Raw genomic sequence first — 18409 nt, forward strand, 5'->3', positions numbered from 1 at the left:
ATCACCGGGCAGTGAGAACAGGATGAATTTGGAGGACAGCGGAAGCAAAGCTGTTAACTTCTGACTCAGTAGCTCCCAAGTCCCCAGGCTCGTGAGGAACTTGGGTTCTCTCACCGTGGAAATAGATAAGATCACCTTTTGCAATGCATCACTCCCACAGCCTGGGACTAAGAACTGCTGAACCTGCTGTGGGGATACCCAAGCCCATGTTCTAGTCTAGTGTGGCACGACTTCATGAACAAAGGGGCCCAAGTCTGCAATCTGGCTGGCTTTAAGGCGGAGTGTCTAGTGACAGAAAGAGTCAGGGGTCTGGGTCCCCATTGCCCTGACCATTTGGGTGGGAATACTTTATAGACCTTGTCGCCACATAAGACCAAAAGACCCGTGTGATTCAAAGACAAGATCAGAGCAGAATCTGTAATATCTGAGATCTGGGGCTTTCCATCACCTCTGCTACTAGTAATGTTAGCAACCACACATTGGCACTTTCTCTGTAAGAGGAAAACAGGTTGCAAAACATTGGCCACAAGAAGCCTGCATGCCAGCTTCTGCAGCTCGAAGTCTCAGTTTTGTCCCTTGGCCAAGTTAGTCCACATTTTCTTGATTCACTCATATATAGTTTGGGGTGTTGGGGAATCTAATTGGGGAGCAGCTGGGATACCCCAAGTCCTACAAGGGTGGCCTGTGAACCTTCTAAAACATGGAGTGATTCGGCAAACACCTGTGCCAGGGGACATGGTGCTAGAGTCACTTTTGATGGCCTTGACATGTTCGTGGATGCCATCTACGGACTCAGCCCCCAGAGTGTGTCCACAATATCTCCTGGTATGTCACCCAGGAAGGGCCCACTGGCATGTGTTTTCAATAAAAAGGGAAACATTTTCACCTGTTGTCTTTTTCTGGCCAAGGGACTGTCCTTGAGCTTCTCTACAGGTTTCCCCAAGGTAATTTCCGTAAGTGACCCCGAATACAATTGTAAGCCCAATGGAGGGCTGACAACAGCGAGTCCATCTTTGGGCTCCACCTTCTCACGACCTATGATGACTTTCCTCGGGCCACATGTTCCCTGCGGTGTGGAGGTTCATGGAGGCCCTGCCCCAGGTGCAGGAACGTCTGCGCTGAGCGTCCCGGAGCACCCAGAAGGCTCTGCTTTAGGTAACTAGTGGAGATCCTCTGGTGCACAGACGGCCCCACTTTAGGTTGTGACCTTGTGACCCCACCGCCATGTTCCTCATGCTATAAAAGCTGGAGATAAAGGCCAGGACTGGAGGGCGAATGGCTGAGGAAGGTCCTGGTTCTTCCCCTTTCCATAAGTTACCCCGAATGCAATTTTAAGCTGTACGGAGTGGCTTGCTTCATTTTTCTGTCTCAGGGTCCCTTCTCAGGGTGGAGGATAGCTTCCTGACCCTCCTCCACCCTCTGAGAATTGGTGAGCCAGGCACAGAGCGAAAACGAAACAAGCTCGGGTAAAAGGTGGGTGCTGGGGGCATCCCGGGGCCCACATGGGTCAGGGGGCAGCTGGGGGTCTGTGCAGGAAATCCCCAGCCGGCTGGACCCCGCCTGTGGGGAGACTGGGCTGGGTATTTCCAGTGCATGAGTATGGGGATGGGGACACCCGGCAAACACCCCAAGGAATGTTCAAGATCCCATCCGAAACCATGGGGGAAAAGCAGCAGAGGGGAGAGTAATCAAGCTGTTCCGGCGGTGGCTTAGTTATTGACCTGAGGGTTACGAGATGCCAGGAAAAGGGAATTTCAAGTAAGGAGAGAATCAGAATGGACCAGGGAAGCGTTGGCTTTAGAAAAGCCCCTATGAGCCACAGGATCTTGTAATGGGGGTATTATGTGCAAGAGAAGGCCTGGGAATCCTGGCAGGAGTGGGCACAGGGTCAGGGACCTACTGAAGGGAGACAAGGTGTGTCTCAGGAGAGCTGGGGGCCCTGGGATGGAGACTCCCCTGATAAGGAGAACTCGGTCTTGAAGGAAGAGGAGGAGGCCCTTTGATTCAGGTGGAAAGCCAGGCCAGTCGTGAGCCTGGGCATGACTGAGAAGAACGCCCACCAGTCAGAAGACTGCTATGTGGGAACATTCTGCCATTGAATTCGTGGAGTTAATGAGCCCCTTTAAGCCAAAGGGCTGAGAAGGGGTTGCTGTTTGTGGGTCAGGACTGTGGGAACCCAGGGGAGATGGTATTGTATGAAGTGGGTTTGAGATGCTGGAAATGGCTTCAGGTGCTGCTCCACCTGCCTTGGGAGGAAGGTTGTGTGCCTCAGGCTTGGGTGCCAGCACTAACTTCATGGATGAGGTCAGCCTGCCTGAGATTGAGATAACCTGACCAGAAGAGCCGGATGTTCATCCCCTCCCTCTCACTGGCCCTCTCTAGAACAACTACAAGAGATGATACGGGAACTGGGAATGAGGCATGCCATTTATACCCAGCGTTCTAGAGGCCCAGACAGAGAATGGTTTTCCTGTGGTGTGAAAGGCTATGTCAGACCCCAGGGGGCTGTGGCGCGGGGCTTACGGATCTGCCCTTTCCCCTGTGGTTCATCAGCTCATGGCCATGGTAGCCGCTCTGGTGGCAGTTTTAAGTGAAACCAAAAGATTCTGTCACAAGGGAAAGAGATGGGTTGAAAAGTGGAAAAACAAAGGACACTGCCAAGGACAAAATGGCAGACAGAGGGCCCATCAAATTCTCTCCTAAATAGCTGTGGCAAGATCTAATATCATCTGGGACCCTGGGAGAAAATAGGGACAAACAATCCAATCTGGTCTTCCCAAGCCTATGGAATGTGTTGTCTAGGGGAAAGCAGTTTACTCCCTTGAAAGAAGGCTCAGGAAAGACAAATGCCTCCCTGAGGGCCCTTCCACTAACAGAAGAATTTCAGGGGTGGATCCCCACAGCCCCTACTCCCCCTAACCCCTCTACCCATCCTTACGAGGGGTTAGGCCAGCATTGCCCTCTAGTGCATGTGCTAGGGGGGGACCAGAAGCCCCATGCTGAATTAACTATTTAGTGGTCTTGCACTTACAAACACACTGGGCAAGCTCTAATATTCACTGGCTGAATGCACACTTACCTACGGAAACCCCTCAACATTTCAGGGAGAAATAAAGGCTATTAATGGTTATGGGTGACCAATTATTAATGACTCAAGTCCTTGAACTCTCCAAGCAGTAGACATTGATTGGAGCCAACAGGAATTTCCAGGCAAGGCTTTCACTGGGGCTTATGCTTAAGCATGGGGCAGACGGAATAAGGGAAAGGATCCTTCATGTTGGTGTTCTACACGAAGGCCAGGGAAAGTTTTCGAAAAGACTGAGGAGGCGGGCAAGGAGTGATGTCTAGGTATGGAGGACAGGGGAGAGATACAGGAAGTTGGGTGCACATGGGCACAGAACATGGTCGTCATGCATTGATTAGCTCATTAGCATGTTAAATCTCCACGCCTGGGGGTGATTTTTAGTATTATAATGGGGGCAAAAGTCAATGGCAGGTCAATGCTGGGGTCCACCTTGGTGCAGACTGATTCAGTTGGGTCTTCTGGTCTCTGTAGTTGAGTATCTCCTTCGATAAGCATCCTGCTTCCACCTTCCTGCAAGACATGCTACTCAGGAGGCATAGAAGGCTGTCTAGCAAGGAATGCTGGATTTTGTGGTCAGGGTTGAGGGGACCGGAGTCCAGGCCCTATTGGGTCTCAAAATTGTCGAGGTCAGACAAACTAGTCTCTACCTACAGACAAGCAGGCTTCCTCCCCACTGTTTTCTAGTGCATACCTCCCCCATTCATGAATGTATTTGGGTTGTAGGCATTTTACAGGTTCTAGATCCAACTACAATGACAGGTGAATTTGGGTTGTGTATCTGAGTAGAAAACCCATCGTGGTGAGTCGCGCAGAATGGGAACCTCTCTAGCTGCCGGTTCTCAGGGACAAATATAAGACACCATAACCTACCCAGGGTGCGTGATGAGATTACTGCCACTGTGACCAAATTAGAGTAGGCAAGGGTCCCCAGGCCCACTCAAAGCCCATTCAGTAGTCTGATTGGGCCTGTAAAGAAATCAAAGGGGACCTGGCAAATGGCAGTAGATTATAGGGAACTCAATGAAGTTGTTCTGCCCATCCATGCTGGGGTGCCAAAATAGTCTTTCTTATATTCAGAGAAAGTCATGGCATCTGTTAAGACCTACCTTTTTTTTTTTTTTAAGATTTTATTTATTTATTTGACAGAGTTCACAAGTAGGCAGAAAGGCAGGTGGGGGTGGGAAGAAGCAGGCTCCCTGCTGAACAAAAAGCCTGATGTGGGGCTCGATCCCAGGACCCTGGGATCATGACCTGAGCCGAAGGCAGAGGCTTTAACCCACTGAGCCATCCAGGCATCCCAAGACCTACCAATTTGTACTGGGCCTATCTAAGGCCTTTTTTCAGCATACTGTTAGGACTTGAATCCCAAGACCAATTCGCTGTCCCATGGAACAAGAGACAGCAGACCTTCCAGGGGTTGCCTCAAGCATATCTCCACAGTCCCGCAATTTGTCCCAGGATAGTAGGCAGATTTTTGAAGACTGGATTTGCCAGAGAAGATTGTGCTTTCTCATGATACAGTTGATGTCCTATTAACTTGTGGTGACTTAGCCTCCCTGTCTCAAGCAGTTGCGTCTTTCCAGGTGTACTTGAAGTCCCAAGGATGGGACGTAAATGCCGACAAGATCCAATGGCCTAGTCAAATGGGTACCATCAGGCTTGGGAAGACCCAGGTGATGCGGGAGGTGGTCATCCATAAGATCTGAGCCCTCCCCATCCCTAACATAGTAAAGGAATTACAAGCTTTTGTTGGTTTGTTAGGTTACTGGAGACCTTTTCTATTTTCCATCTAGAGCAGATATTAAGACCTTTATATGCCTTGGTTAGGAAGGGAAGCCTATGGGATTGAAGTACTCGCCAACAAGAGGCTTTCTTAAAGGCAAAAATGGTAGGAATATTGGTAGGGGTAAATGGTAGGGTATACCCAGGGGTATCAATGCCTGATGAATGAGATGTGAATTCATTTCCAGAAGGGCTTGGCTGGGGCTCATGGCAATGGCAAATTACGAAACAAATCCTGTAAGGATTCTGGTCTCGATTATGGAAGGGAATAGAAGCCAGGTATAGTCCCATTGAGAAACAACTGAGCTGTTTATTTCCTACTGCAAAAGACAGCAGGACTGATGGCTGACTTGCCCGTGATGGTAGTAACATCTCTGCAGGTCGGAGAATGAATTAGGACACGTTCAGCAAACCTAAGTGTGCCTGTGCCCAGGAAAGCACCTTACAGGAATGGCTCTCTTACCTACAGCAGACATGATGGCTCCCCTCCAGCAAATAAAGGAAGGGTTAGACCGGCCCCCAGCAGACACCAGTATACTGACACCTGTTGTCTGGGAAGCCCACCTCTTTGGCATTCCTGGCTATTCTGCTGGATTCTGGTGGACTTTGGTTCAGAGAAAGCTATTGGGGAAGTAGGCATTAAACCCAATGTCGTTATCCAAGTACGGCATGTGTCCGCTCAGTGCCCATGCACACCAACACTGCCAGGCAGTCATGAGGCAGAACCACAGATTGCTGACAAGGATTACCCCTGATGGCTCCTCAGGTGATGGCCGGAACATATCGGTCGGACCGCACACCATCCTTTCTCGCTGGTCAGTGGATGGCATTGGCCCTCTGTCAGTGCTGGAAGGACACAAATTGGCACTAACCTGTGTGGACACCTCCACAGGGCTTGTACGAACCTTTGCCTGTAAAAGATCAGGTGTGGGGGGAGGGGCAGAGGGAGGGGGAGAGGAAGAGCTAGATCTTAAGCAGACTCCCTTCTCAGCATGGAGCCTGACATGGGGCTTGATCTCACAATCCTGAGATCATGACCTGAGCTGAAGCCAAGAGTGGACACTTAACCAGCTGAGCCACCCAGGTGCCCCTCCACCCAACCCCTTGACATTGGTCAGGGCCCAACACGTGCATCTGACTTCTGGACCTCCGACACTCAGTGCGGAGGTAGAAAGGTTAGTATGGGTACTGACGGAGACGCCTGTGTACAAGTGAGTCACACCCTCTCAGATATGGAGGGACATAATATATGGCATCCTCCCTCAGAGAAGATACCTAAGCCAACAGGGGTGTTAAGGCATGGGGACCGAACCACTACCACGTTGCTCCAAAATGAAGATTTGTCTATGGCTATGGCCTGTAGAACATTGGTCTGATTGCCTCTACCCTCAATTGCTGCTCTTCCTGCCTATCTGGTCAGCAAACCTCTCTCTGTTACGGACCCCCACGTACACTGAAGTTCTCAGTCCCTCTGTGGGAAGGACTTCTTTACTGGGTTTCTGGGGGAACCAGAGTTCTGAGTTTTTTCTTTGGGCTTAATGGAATATTAATGTTGCTGTCGTGGCACAGGGATGCAAGTTGCCTCCTGATATGTGGCTCTAGGGTCATTGTGGAAGAAGGGCGTGAGACTGTTTGGGCTGTAAAGATGTCGGGGTGGAGTGGAGGGGTGCTGACAACACGGACTCCATCTTTGGCCTTCCATCTTGTTCATGTGCTCCAATGACTTGCCGCAGGGCCATGTGTTCTGAGGCCCATGGGGGGAATGTGTGCCCTGACCAGAGTGAGGAAGGCTTGTTCTGATCTTCCCTAAAGTGGTGCACAGAGGGCAGAGCAGTGCCAAAGGCCCTGCTTTGGGTGATTAGTAGGGATCCAGGAGCACAGAGAAGGCGCACGTTAGAAGACTGCCCTGTGACATCACCACCTTGCCCCTCACTCCATAAAAGCTAGGGATTATGGTCAGACGGGGCAGGGAATGACGGTGGAGAATGGCCCCGTACCTCCTGGATTGTCTTCAAGTCAGTCAGTTATCTGGAATAAAACTCTGTGGACAGTATCCTGGGACTTGCTTCATTTTTCGGTCTCAAAGTGCCTTCCCCATATACAGGATGCTTTCCTGACCTCTTCCACCTCTATCACCATCTGTTTCGAGAGCCTGGGAATTCGATCTAGAAAGCCTTCCTAAGGTCACCTGCAGGGATTGCCTTCTAATTATCTCAGAAGTGATGAGCTGGGCTGTCTTTGGCATAGTTGTTGAATCCGGGAGGATTCTTCTTCTATGTTCATTGAGGAGTCGGTGGTCAGCAGTACCTTGTAAGGTTCTTCCCAGCGAGGTAACCGTGTGTGTTTTCTTCTACAGACCTTGAGGTGTATTGGTCTCCTGGTTGAGCTGGATGGCAAAGCTTGGCCATCAGTGGAGGCCATGCCCCTTTTAGCCGTTGGTGACGCGCTGCAGGTATACCAGTTAGTTCTTGTGTATAGCTAGTCCTTGCACCAGAAAGTGCTTTTAAGTTCCCACGTGTTCACTTAATCCAGGCGTGGAACTTTATAATGCCAGGAGGCATTGGGTGTCCAAACACTATTTCAGAAAGGGTCAATCTACATCTCCTGCTTGGAGTGTTCTGGATCTTTATAAGGGGCAGGGGTAATGCATCTGGCCATTTAAGTCTAGTTTATTGACCAGGCTTTCCTACAGTCCTTCGTAGGGCTAAATTTTACGTTCCTGATGATGGAGGATGGTATGGAGTCTGAAACGGTTAAGAGCATACCCAGTCTCTGCAAGCAGGTGGTTTCTCTCTGCTGCAAAATGGACTCCCCAGCCTGACTTGATCTGTAATAGAGTAACAAAATGTGGGATTGTCTGTTTTTAATTTCTTTACCACTATTGTGGCATCAGTACATCTGGTCAGATAGCATTCAGTCCATCCACCAAGGATACAGACAAAAACAAAAAAAGTCAAAACAAAAAAACAGGTGCTGGGTGGCTTAGTTGTTGGGCATCTGCCTTCGGCTCAGGTTATGGTCCTGGGGTCCTGGGATCAAGCCCCACGTCGGGCTCCCTGCTCAGTGGGAAGCCTGCTTCTCCCTCTCCGGCTCCCCCTGCTGTATTCCTTCTCTCGCTGTGTGTCTCTGTCCAAACAAACAAACAAACAAAAAACTTCAATAAAAAAATAAAAATTAAAAAATTTTTAACCCCCCCGCAAAACCCAAAAGACAGTGGGAAGAGCCCAACCCCGGGGGCAAATCTATAAAACCCATTCACAGCACTGCCACCGCAGGGGCCTTGGAGGACCTCCTAGGGTATGTCGATTTCTTCTAGAAATTCAGTGACAAGTGGACACTGGGAAATAATTGGGTCAGCAATTCTGTGGTTGCCAGGGCAGGACCAATTATCTTTTAGTTCCTTATCTATCTCCCCTGTCTGCACATATGTCCCATTTGGGTGGGAGAGAAGTGTAAGCCAACAAGTCCAAAGGAAGAGACTATGGAAGTCTGTCTGGCCCAAGGTTTAATCCATCTGGTAACTTGTTTGGCACATTTCGGTATCCATTTGTCTTTTTCAGATTGGGATGGGGAGGTGTGGGGGGGGGGGGCATTTGCCTGAGAGTCGATAACACCAGTCAAGGATAAAAGGTGGGCTTAAAAGTTGGGTGGAAAAAGGAAGGGTGTTCTGTTTTGGGCTGCATACTTAGCAGCTCTGGGGCCCCGATTGCTTCCTGAGGATATAACATCCGTTTCCTTAGTATTGGTTGAGCAGTGAAGAATGGAGTTTTTAGGAGGAAGAGAATAGCTTGTAATAGGGCAGGAATCATAAACACATTAGCAACAAGAGTACTGCAGAGGTGAAGAATCCACATGATTTCCGAATTGTGCCAATAGCATGGCAGAGCCCAAATGCCTATCTGGAGTCAGTGTAAAAAGTTGCAGTTTTCCCTTCCCCCAGTGTACAAGCTGCGGTGAGCACTAGGATTCAGCCTCTTGGGCTGATTTCAGAGTGGGCAAGGAAGGAGTGTGCCATCAGTGTTTCACATGATGGCATAGCTGGTTTTTACATTTTACATTTTGCTGGAAATTTCATTTACAGGAGTCATTACAAATTAGAAGTGAATCTGGGTTGTCTGAGGGGGTGTCTGGGAGCTCCTCCTATGGCTTTGAGCCCATTTCTATAGTGGCAAGCCAACCATTATGGCGGGGGTGGGAAGATTGGCTGGTAGGACAGCTGGCTGGAAAGCATAACAACCAGGAAGATGGCGGATGGTTAGGAGAGCTAGGTTGTAGGTAGTCTGTCGCTATGTAGAGAGGTACCGTGTCTTATGACCTTGTCAGAGGGCAGACACCTCATGGGGAACATAGGTGAAAAGGGGGGCCTAACGCAAGGCTTTATCAATCAAGATGGAGGCCATGGCTACAATGCATAAACATGGGGGCCGTGCCTGTGCCATAGGGCTTGACCCACAGGAGCCCCCCATGAGCAGTACCCCACAAGATGAGCCTGAGAGGCAGAGGCTGTCCCAGGACCCCATTGTTTTCATGGGTTATAGACAGAAATGTTTGTCAACATGAGGTAAGCCAAGAGCTGGGGGTGTGGACAATGGTTATTTTAAGGCTTCAGGCTGGCCAGGAAATGGGCTCTGGGGTGTCCTCTGGGAGGAGGACAGACAGGATTAGCAAGGGCGGCAAAATTAGGAATCCATTGGTGGCAGTAACTACTTGCCCGTAAAGATTTATGTGACTGTTTTTTGGTTTTGGGGAGGAGGATGGGCAAAAGTGATTCAAGGCATTTTGGGGAGAGCCTTCAAACACCCTGAGGACATCTCACACCAAGTTTGCACTTACTGAAACTTGGATGGGCGTGCCTTATGGCCTCGTTCATCTGGTGCCTTTTGGAAATGAGAAGGTGTCTCTGAGAGCGCTGTCCTGGTGTGGTTCTAGCACAAAACTCACCACCATACTGAATGAAAGCAGAGCCTGGTGTGCAGCCTACAGAACCCAAGTCGGCTGTAAGGACTTGGGAGAGCAGGGAGGGAGACCAGTCGTATCTTTGAGGTATGCGAGTCCCCATTAACTGCTCCCTAAGGCAGTCTGGAGTCAGGATGCTGTGGGGCTAGAGAGAAAGCCAAGCTGAGGTCAGTTACTGCAAACCAGACGGCCTGCCTGGGAGAGGAGGAAAGAACAGTTAGCTGGATCAGAGCCCTGGGGTACAAGGGGGTGCAGGAGTTTATGGCTCTCAGATCTGCCACACGTGGACAGATTTGGCTCCTTTTTACCTTCTTTCTTTACTGGCGAAATTGGAGCATCACAGGGTGAAGCCCTAAAGGCCAGGGTGATCTGCTGTCACCCAATCTCTCACGAGTCCGGGGATGGGGCACCAGGCCGCTGAAGGGAAGGACTTGTTCCTTTCCAAGAAACACCCCCGCTCAGCACTCCGTCACAACCCAACTTTACTCGTGTGTGTGGCCCAGAGAGCAACAGCACATCCTTAAGAGACCTGTCCTCTTCAGAGGTATCGGAATCAAGATGAGTTGCAAGTAAGGAGAGGGGGAGATCTGTGGTTTGGCGGGAGGGCTGGGAGAGGAACGCCTCTCTTGGTGTGTCTTATGGTGACGTTAAGCTTATACAACAGATCTGTATCAGGAAGGTTTGCTGATGAGGAGCTGGACCCCGGAAAGGCGTGTGGCGTGCCAGGAGGGCCTGAGGATACTGGGAGGGTTCGAGAAGGGGGCCATGGAAGAAGGTGCCCAGAGTCTCCAGTGGCTCGAATACAATCAGGTGACAGGCAGAGAGGAATCCTCCGAGAGGATGGCGGAGAGAGTCCCACCAGACTCAATTTAAACATCCAGTTCTGGGTCCTCTAGTTCCAATGGAACAGTGGGCTTGGGTGTGAGCAAGGATCGGCTGTCCCCATTCAATGATGTGACCTGTCCCACAGGAGGAGACAAACTGAACTTCCGGGGACATGGGTCCCTGGGGGATGGTTTCTTCGACCTTTCTCTCTGAAGCGCAGGATGTTATTCTTCCAGTATTGTTTTCTATAATACCTGCAAATGTCTGGAGGCAAATCAGAAGGGTCACAGCGGCCTCAGAGTAGCTCTGAGCGTTACAAGTTGCAGAGAAAGAATGGTTGGTTTTGACTTTTTCTCCCCCTGCTCAAAGAATTTAGTAGCTGTTTCACTTATAGGCTGGCTGGTCCACCCAACTATATTACTTTGAAGGTGTCTCTTCACATCAGGGAGAAAGTTTCCTACTGAAGGGGAAATTAAAAGAGTTTCTGGGCTCAGAACTCTGGGTTCAGTGCATTCATGTGTTTGAATGTGTAAAGCATTCAGCAAAGACCTTTGGATGTTCTCCTTCCCTCCGAGTTTAGGGAGAAACCTCTAAGATGGTTACCATCAAGCCTCGAATATCTACCTCCTGCTGGGCCATCTCCTGGTCATTTGCAGAAGGGCCTTGGAGAATTTCTGGCCATCTGTTTCCTCTGCAAGGGGGTTTTTGTAGGGGTCTGTCTGGCCTGCCTATAGGCACAGCATAATCAGGAGAGGGAAGAACATTCTCCAACAGCCAGAACAGGTCTTTGGGGGTGGGGTGGTGGATGGCCACTAATCTTTCTAATTCTGCTCTAAATTTGGTAGGATCTTCTGAAAGTGGAGGTAAAAGGGCTTTATCATTTCAAAGGTCTGCTGCTGTCCAGAGGACATGAATTCTTGGCAGGGGAGGGGGTCCAAGATGTGTCTGAGGAGGACCCTGGATAGGCAGGCCTGGGTGGGCAAGGTCTGTGTCTGCACGTAGAGAGCCCTGGAAAGTAGGAGGGGCCATAGTGGACAGTAAGCGAGCCTCCCCGCCTGCCCTACATGCTTCGGCTACACTCATTTTCTGACCATCAGTGTTTCCACGGGCAACCTCGATGCCCTGGGCTGGGAAGTCAGGCCAGGGTGCCTGCTGTAAATCACATAGGGAAAGGGAAGTTAAAACAGGCAGCTGGGGGCTGAACGGATTTTTCTGGGGAACTTGGAAGAGTTTGGCAAGCTGGCTTCTGAGAAAGGGGATTTTGACCCAGGGCCTGGAGATCCAAAAGCTCTTCTGGAAGGTACGGGGACAGGGAACTAGGGGTAGAGGGTGCACAAGAAGGTGGAGATGGAGAATTTATGGCAGATGTGGATCTGAATCTTTGTTCCCAGTCTAGTGTCTGTTCCTTCCTCTTATTGAGGGAGCTCCAAAGGTTAGCCATTATATTCCTCGGTGCCCTGTTCTCAGGCCGGGCTTCCCAGAGATACCAAGCAGGTAGCTCTGGGGGAGGAGTGCTCATTATTGATGTTTTTGAATAGAGACATTTTTCCAACTCAAAAGACCCATCATCTGGTCATGGATGAGTGGGGTCTCCATTAGTATATTTATTCCAAACATGACTCAATATCCAATAAGCCTTTTTAGTGGAAGGACCTGGAGATAACATCCCATGCTTAGGAAAAAATTCAATAAATCTTAACCGTGGGTGTAAGAGGCATATCCAAAGTGGGCACAGAAGATGGAACCCCCACAATCCAAGGTGTCCTGGACTTACTCTGTGAAAACACAGACCTTGGTAGTCATGGGGGAACAGTGTAGTGAACGTGGTGTCTCTGGTCAGTCACGGGAATGCGCAGACCTGCAAGTCTGTGACACCAGATGGGTGTTTCTGGAATGGGGCTTATGAGGCTTTTCTAGCACTAACAAGACAACGAAGGCTGGGACCCTTTATAACCAACTTCCCTGAGAGCAGGCGTGGAAAGACCGAGAGAGTGCTGCACTATGACCTTGTGTCTTGGATCCCCAGTCTCTTGGACTGGCCACCACTGGTACCTGCCCCTTCCAGATGGGGCAGACCAGAGGAATACTCTCTCATTGGTCACAAAGCCAAGCTCTCAGGCCACAGAACAAGACCGGAAAACCTCATGCAGGTTTTTTTTTTTTTTTTTTAATTAACATATAAGATACTCTTTGCTTCAGGAGTACAGGTCTATGATTCATCAGTCTTACACAATTCGCAGCACTCAGCATAGCACACACCCTCCCCAATGTCCATCACCCAGACGCTCTAGCCCTCCCCCATTCACCCCCCTGCAGCCCTCAGTTTGTTTCCTGAGATTGAGTCTCTTATGGTTTGTCTCCCTCCCTGGTCCCATCTTGTTTCACTTTTCCCTCCCTTCCCCCCACGACACCCCTGCCCAACCTCTCAAATTCCTCATATCGGAGAGATCATATGATAATTGTCTTTCTCTGATTGACTTATTTCGCTCAGCATAATACCCTCTAGTTCCATCCACGTCATTGCAAATGGCAAGATTTCAGGGTTTTTTTGATGGCTGCATAATATTCCATTGTGTATATGTACCACATCTTCCTTATCCATTCATCTGTTGATGGACATCTAGGTTCTTTCCAGAGTTTGGCTGTTGTGGACATTGAGAGAGGACCCACAGCAGAGTGGTTCTAAGCAGAGGCCAGTCTGGAGAGAAGCATGATCTCCTCAGTGTGAGGCCGCTCATAGAGCAGGCTGATGGGGCCTGTGCCTGCGTCCCACCCTATGGGTTTCTTCCCTGTGACAAAGGACATAAGAGACGGCCAAAAGAAAACCGTGACCGCCTGCGGGGGGAACAGAATCAGTAGAGAGCAAAGGTACCCCTAACCAACCTTTACCCAAGGAGCGAAGGCACGCAGGTTATTTTCTCCTGCCGGGGAGAGGGCTCTCACCGTGGTGCGTCTATGGGACCCTGCAGGTAGAGCAGGCTGACCTGGGAGGAATTTCATGTCTGTCAGCACTTGTCAGGGGTCCCAGGGCTCAGCCATGAGAGCCCCAGGGTTGTGGGTGGGGGGGGGCAGCATCCCGGCCAGCCGAGGTCCCCACCCTGGGCGCCAACACCCTAGGGAGGAAAAATGTTGTTTCCTACCTTCCAGGTTCTGTGGCTGGCCTCATAATTCCACTGACACGAGACAGAAGAACAGGAGAAAAACTTTAATTTTGTCCATACGGGGGTGGGTCACGGAAATAGGAGACTCCCCAAAGTGCCCAAAGCCTTTGAAACAGACGATTATTTAGAGAACAGATAAGGGGGTTGGGCTTGGGGTAGCAAATAAGCTAAGAAGCAACAAGGTTTGTTCATCATTGGTGGCCCTGAGGGCACTCCTTGGGCAATCAGGATGCCTTCTACCCTCCAGGTGCAGGCATGGTGGGGGGTGGGGGATAATTCCTACTTTCGGGGGACCAAGAAGGGCCCGAGTGTCCTTCTTGCACTGGCTACCTCTTAAATTGCTTTCGTGCAAAATCATCAACATACCAAAGTGACCTATCTGGGGAAAGCCTACCCTGAACCCCATCACACCTCTGCCCCCCGCCCCCCAGGACATGTCCATGCCGGAGACTCGAGATTTTGCTCAAGTTTGCCGGACCTGGAAAGCAGAGACAGCGGCTCCATATTTCAGACTAGAAAGCTGAGGCTCGGTGAAGGCAGAGTCAGGTTTCCTGAGCACCTATTATGCACCAGGCCCCACCAGGCTCAGTGTTCAGAGGCTGCAGCTGTCCCCTTGGGCCTCTGCCCTGGCTGGGCCCTCAGCTCTGACTCCTCTCGCAGCCCCAGAGCCCCAGAACTCTGACTTGGCTATTTTTTATAACCCTTATTGCTGGCACCAAAGGTGTGATTGGAGGGACAGAAGGGGCCAGGCTACACCAGCTGGCACATTGCTCCCTTTCCGATAGACCGTATTTTATGAGGCATCAGTGAGGAAGTCCTTGAACTCTGTGGCCAATGTTTATTCCCGCCCCTCCTGGGAGCCAGCTTCATCTCACTGTCTGGTGGGAGATAAACACACAAGCAGAAACTCATGTTGAGCGCTGTGACTGCTGCGAGGGGCAGGTATTGTGGAGCAGAGGGGAGCCTGTGGGGGCGGCGGGGCCAGGCCTGGGCACCTCAGATGGCTGGTGGGAGGGTGTCGTAAGGAAGAAATAGGCCCAGAAAGGTGGGGAGAGGCCCCCTGACCACTGGGTGGTAGGGAGAGCGTGTAGACGGTCTCTACAGACCTGCAATGGTGATTTCTATTTTAGGACAATCTGGGACAACACCTGCGTGTGCAGTCCTTTTGTGTGTGGCTGCTGCCTTGTGGGGTGGGGATAGGACCTGCTGGCTTCCAGCTGCCCCCCGCTTTTTTTCCTAAGATTAAAAAAAAAAAATTATTAGCAAGCACATAAGCATGGGGAACAGCAGAGGGAGAGGGAGAAGCGGATTCCCCGCTGAGCAGGGAGCCCGACGTGGGACACAATCTCAGGACCCTGAGACCATGTCCCGAGCCTTCAGGTTTGAAGGTTGAGCCACCCAGGTGCCCCCAAGCTGCCCCTTCTCCTGCTCCATCCGCGTGCTGCTGTGGGAGAGGCCAGAGTTCCTACAACACCCCAGCTCCCTGGAGCCAGCTGGAGGTGGGTTCGAGTGTGGTTTCCCAGCATCGCTGGGAAGCACCTTGAGGGCCTGGTGAGACATGAGGTTTGAGAGCTGGTGGGAGCGTTTCTCGCCCGCAGGAGCAGCAGCTGTGCGAGAAGGGAAGGAGGCAGACGGCGCAGATGGGAGTTCTGGGAGCCCTGCATCCTGGAGGCCCAAGGGGCTGCTCCCCCTTCCTGCAGGATAGCTGGGCACCTCTTCATGCAAATAGGCCAGGTTCCCCGAGAGCTTCCCGAGAAACCCCCTTTGCAGGTGAAAGATGGTCCAAGTTAGGGGCATTTGTGGCCTGGGACCAGGAGAGTTCTCTTATGACCGACATGGTCCTCGGTTCCCTTAACTTCGTCCGTTAAACCCTACTAGGAAAACCTGACTTCTCTCAGCCAGTTCCTCCCCTCCCTTCGGGGAGTGATGCTCTAAAATTGCAAAGGAGAAATCCACGTAAGAGCAGGGGACGCCGTGAGAGAAGTGTTGCTTCCAGAAGCCAGGATGGGGAGCACTTACGGGAAGGTTGCCTACGGTGGTGCAGAGCTCGGTGTGAATCTTTCCTGCCTGACCTGGAGGCAGAGATCTCCCATGGTAAGGCTGGCTGCCCTGGAGAGGTTTCAGTCTTTTGGGGAGAAATACAGCCAGGTGGTGGGAAAAGGTAAAAGGAATCCATCTAGATTTCTCATGAACAGCTTTCATAGAGGGCCCCAAAGTGGTTCTAGCTTTTGTTCAAGAACGCTTAAGCAGCAGTGATTTAATGAAAAGTAATAGGGATTTACCCCCCGCCCCGGCAATAAAGGGGTATCCTCGATTCTCTTAAAAATATTTCCTGGAGGGAACTTGGCTTATCACCATGGTACATAAACCGAATGGAAATCGAGCGGTAACACAGGAAAGGGATAACAATCCTAGAACAGTCAGAGTGTAATGGGGCTTTTTGAGGCTGAGACCTTGTTTGAAGTGGAGATTTTATTATGATTCAGGTACAGGGAGGCCATCAGATCAGGAGGTGACTGCCCCCGGACCGTTCCGAGGAGGGGGCCATGCCACACCACACAGGGCCACGCAGGAAAGGGGCAGAGTTGACTAGGAAGGAGAAGGAGCAAGGTGGAAAACCTGGTTTTTATTGTGGTTTCTCAGGGATGGAGTGCATGAGATGGTGTAAGCCGGCTTAGGGGTGGCTCATTTCGGAGGGCTCTGGGACACAGAGGCTGTCCCCTGTGGTAAGGTGTGTGGCTTTGAGGCGATGAGGGCCGGTGGACACAGCAGGTGGGTGGGGGTGTGCACATGGGGCTGGCTGGTTTGCATACAGGAGGTGGGCTGGCGGCAGGTCCCGCCCTGGTCAGCAAGGCCCCAGGATGTCAAGACTTACTACCAGTCTCTTACTACAGGTCTCTGTTCCAGAAATCGTTTATGTGATTTACATGGTGAGACTTTAAGTGCTTCCTAATCCTAATGAAATACTCGATTGTTACATTAACTCAATCGTTAATGTACATATCTCTAATTTTATTGATGATTTTAAGTTTAAAAAGCTAATAATCTGTGGCTGAAGGGAAAGCAGTACAACGATAGGACTTGAATTCTTTCAAAATCTATTCCAACACTTGGCTCCTCGGCAATAACTCGCAATCTGTTTTCTGTGAAATGGCAGCAAACATTCTTTGGTAAGACTCTGCACACAGTACTGACCTTCAGTCGTTTTTACAGGTTAGTGTTCAGAGACTGTCTTTCTTCCTAATGCGCGGTTTCGGCCACAGGCGTAGGCTAAGAGAAACTTCTGTTGTTTTTTCGTGAGTTTGTTCACTGAAGGGGCAGTCATTTCTGTGAGGGGATGACAGCTTCCACTTTTTTGGTTCTTTGCCTGTTAATTCTGGGGACCGTGTCACAGCCCATGCAAGGCACGTGGCATCAGTATTTGTAAAACCAACCTACTGTCCGCTCTTCGGAAACGCCCGTCCCGCCTTGCTGGTTGGTAGCCGCCATGGCTCTGAGCCCCTCCCGAGGCTGCACGCACCCGACACTGGAAGGTTCCTGAATCTAGCCCGGCCCTGATACTCTCAGATACGACACGGACACTCGGTCAGCAACACCAAATTGCTCCCCCGTTTGCGCCACCGTGTTTGGGTTTTCTCTGGGTGGCCCGTGAAGTCGGTGCTACAGAAGGCGGAGACACGTACCCAAGGACCTGCTCCTTCCTTTCCCAGACCACTGGCTCATACCAGCGCCTCTCCTCTAGCCCTCTTGCGAGCTCGCGGATCACCATGAACTTTTGTTTCACCGCATGGGAGGTCAAAGAGGGATTGTTTTCATGAGAATAACCGACGTTTACAGAGCACTTCCTGTGGCGGTCCTCTGAGGTGTGCTGCTGTCCTCCCCACGTCACGAATGAGCAGTCAAGGTGGGAGGAGGTCGGCTTGCCCGAGGTCACACACGGCCTCCAGGGACTGCGTTCTGAAGCTTCCTCGTACCACCACTCAGGGTGGCCTTGTACTTATTTCATCCTGCAAGTTTGTGATGAAAATCCTACGCGCTGCCTTTGGAAGGTGTATTGGGTAGAGGCCCATGGGCCTGTCTCCCCAACCCTCCGCCCCACCTGGCACAGCGCCCCTCACCAGTGTCTACCGCATCTGCTCGGCCTCGCCCACTGCTTTCAGTGCTTCGAGCAGAGGCCAGGCTTATTTTCCTTAAAACAGAAAAAAACAAGACTAAAACTCAAAACCCTTTTTATATCCGTGGTTCCTACCATGACAGGGATGGGCCCCCCTGGGCATCTCGTGAGAGCGATGGACCAATGCCCCGGAAGGACTGCACAGCCATCAAACCTCAGGAAGGATTCTGAGGTTTCATGCATGCCCTGAAGGGTGGGGAGCCAAAGAGAGAACTACTTAGGAGTTACACTGAGATAACCCAGTGATACTGAGAGGTGTAGGGTGGGCCATCGTAGGCAAACTGGGGGAGTCCTCAGTTTCCTCAGGCTTCATCCCTGGACTCGCATTGCTGTTCACGCCTCACCTGGAACCTTCTCCCACAGGCCCCTGGCCCACTCATTGTCCTCCCAGTGATCCCATCTTGATGGCGAGGCAGTGACACCCCT

Source organism: Enhydra lutris, unplaced genomic scaffold (assembly GCF_002288905.1).
Source record: "Enhydra lutris kenyoni isolate GAN:26980312 unplaced genomic scaffold, ASM228890v2 scaffoldscaffold44, whole genome shotgun sequence".
NCBI classification, from domain to species: domain Eukaryota; kingdom Metazoa; phylum Chordata; class Mammalia; order Carnivora; family Mustelidae; genus Enhydra; species Enhydra lutris.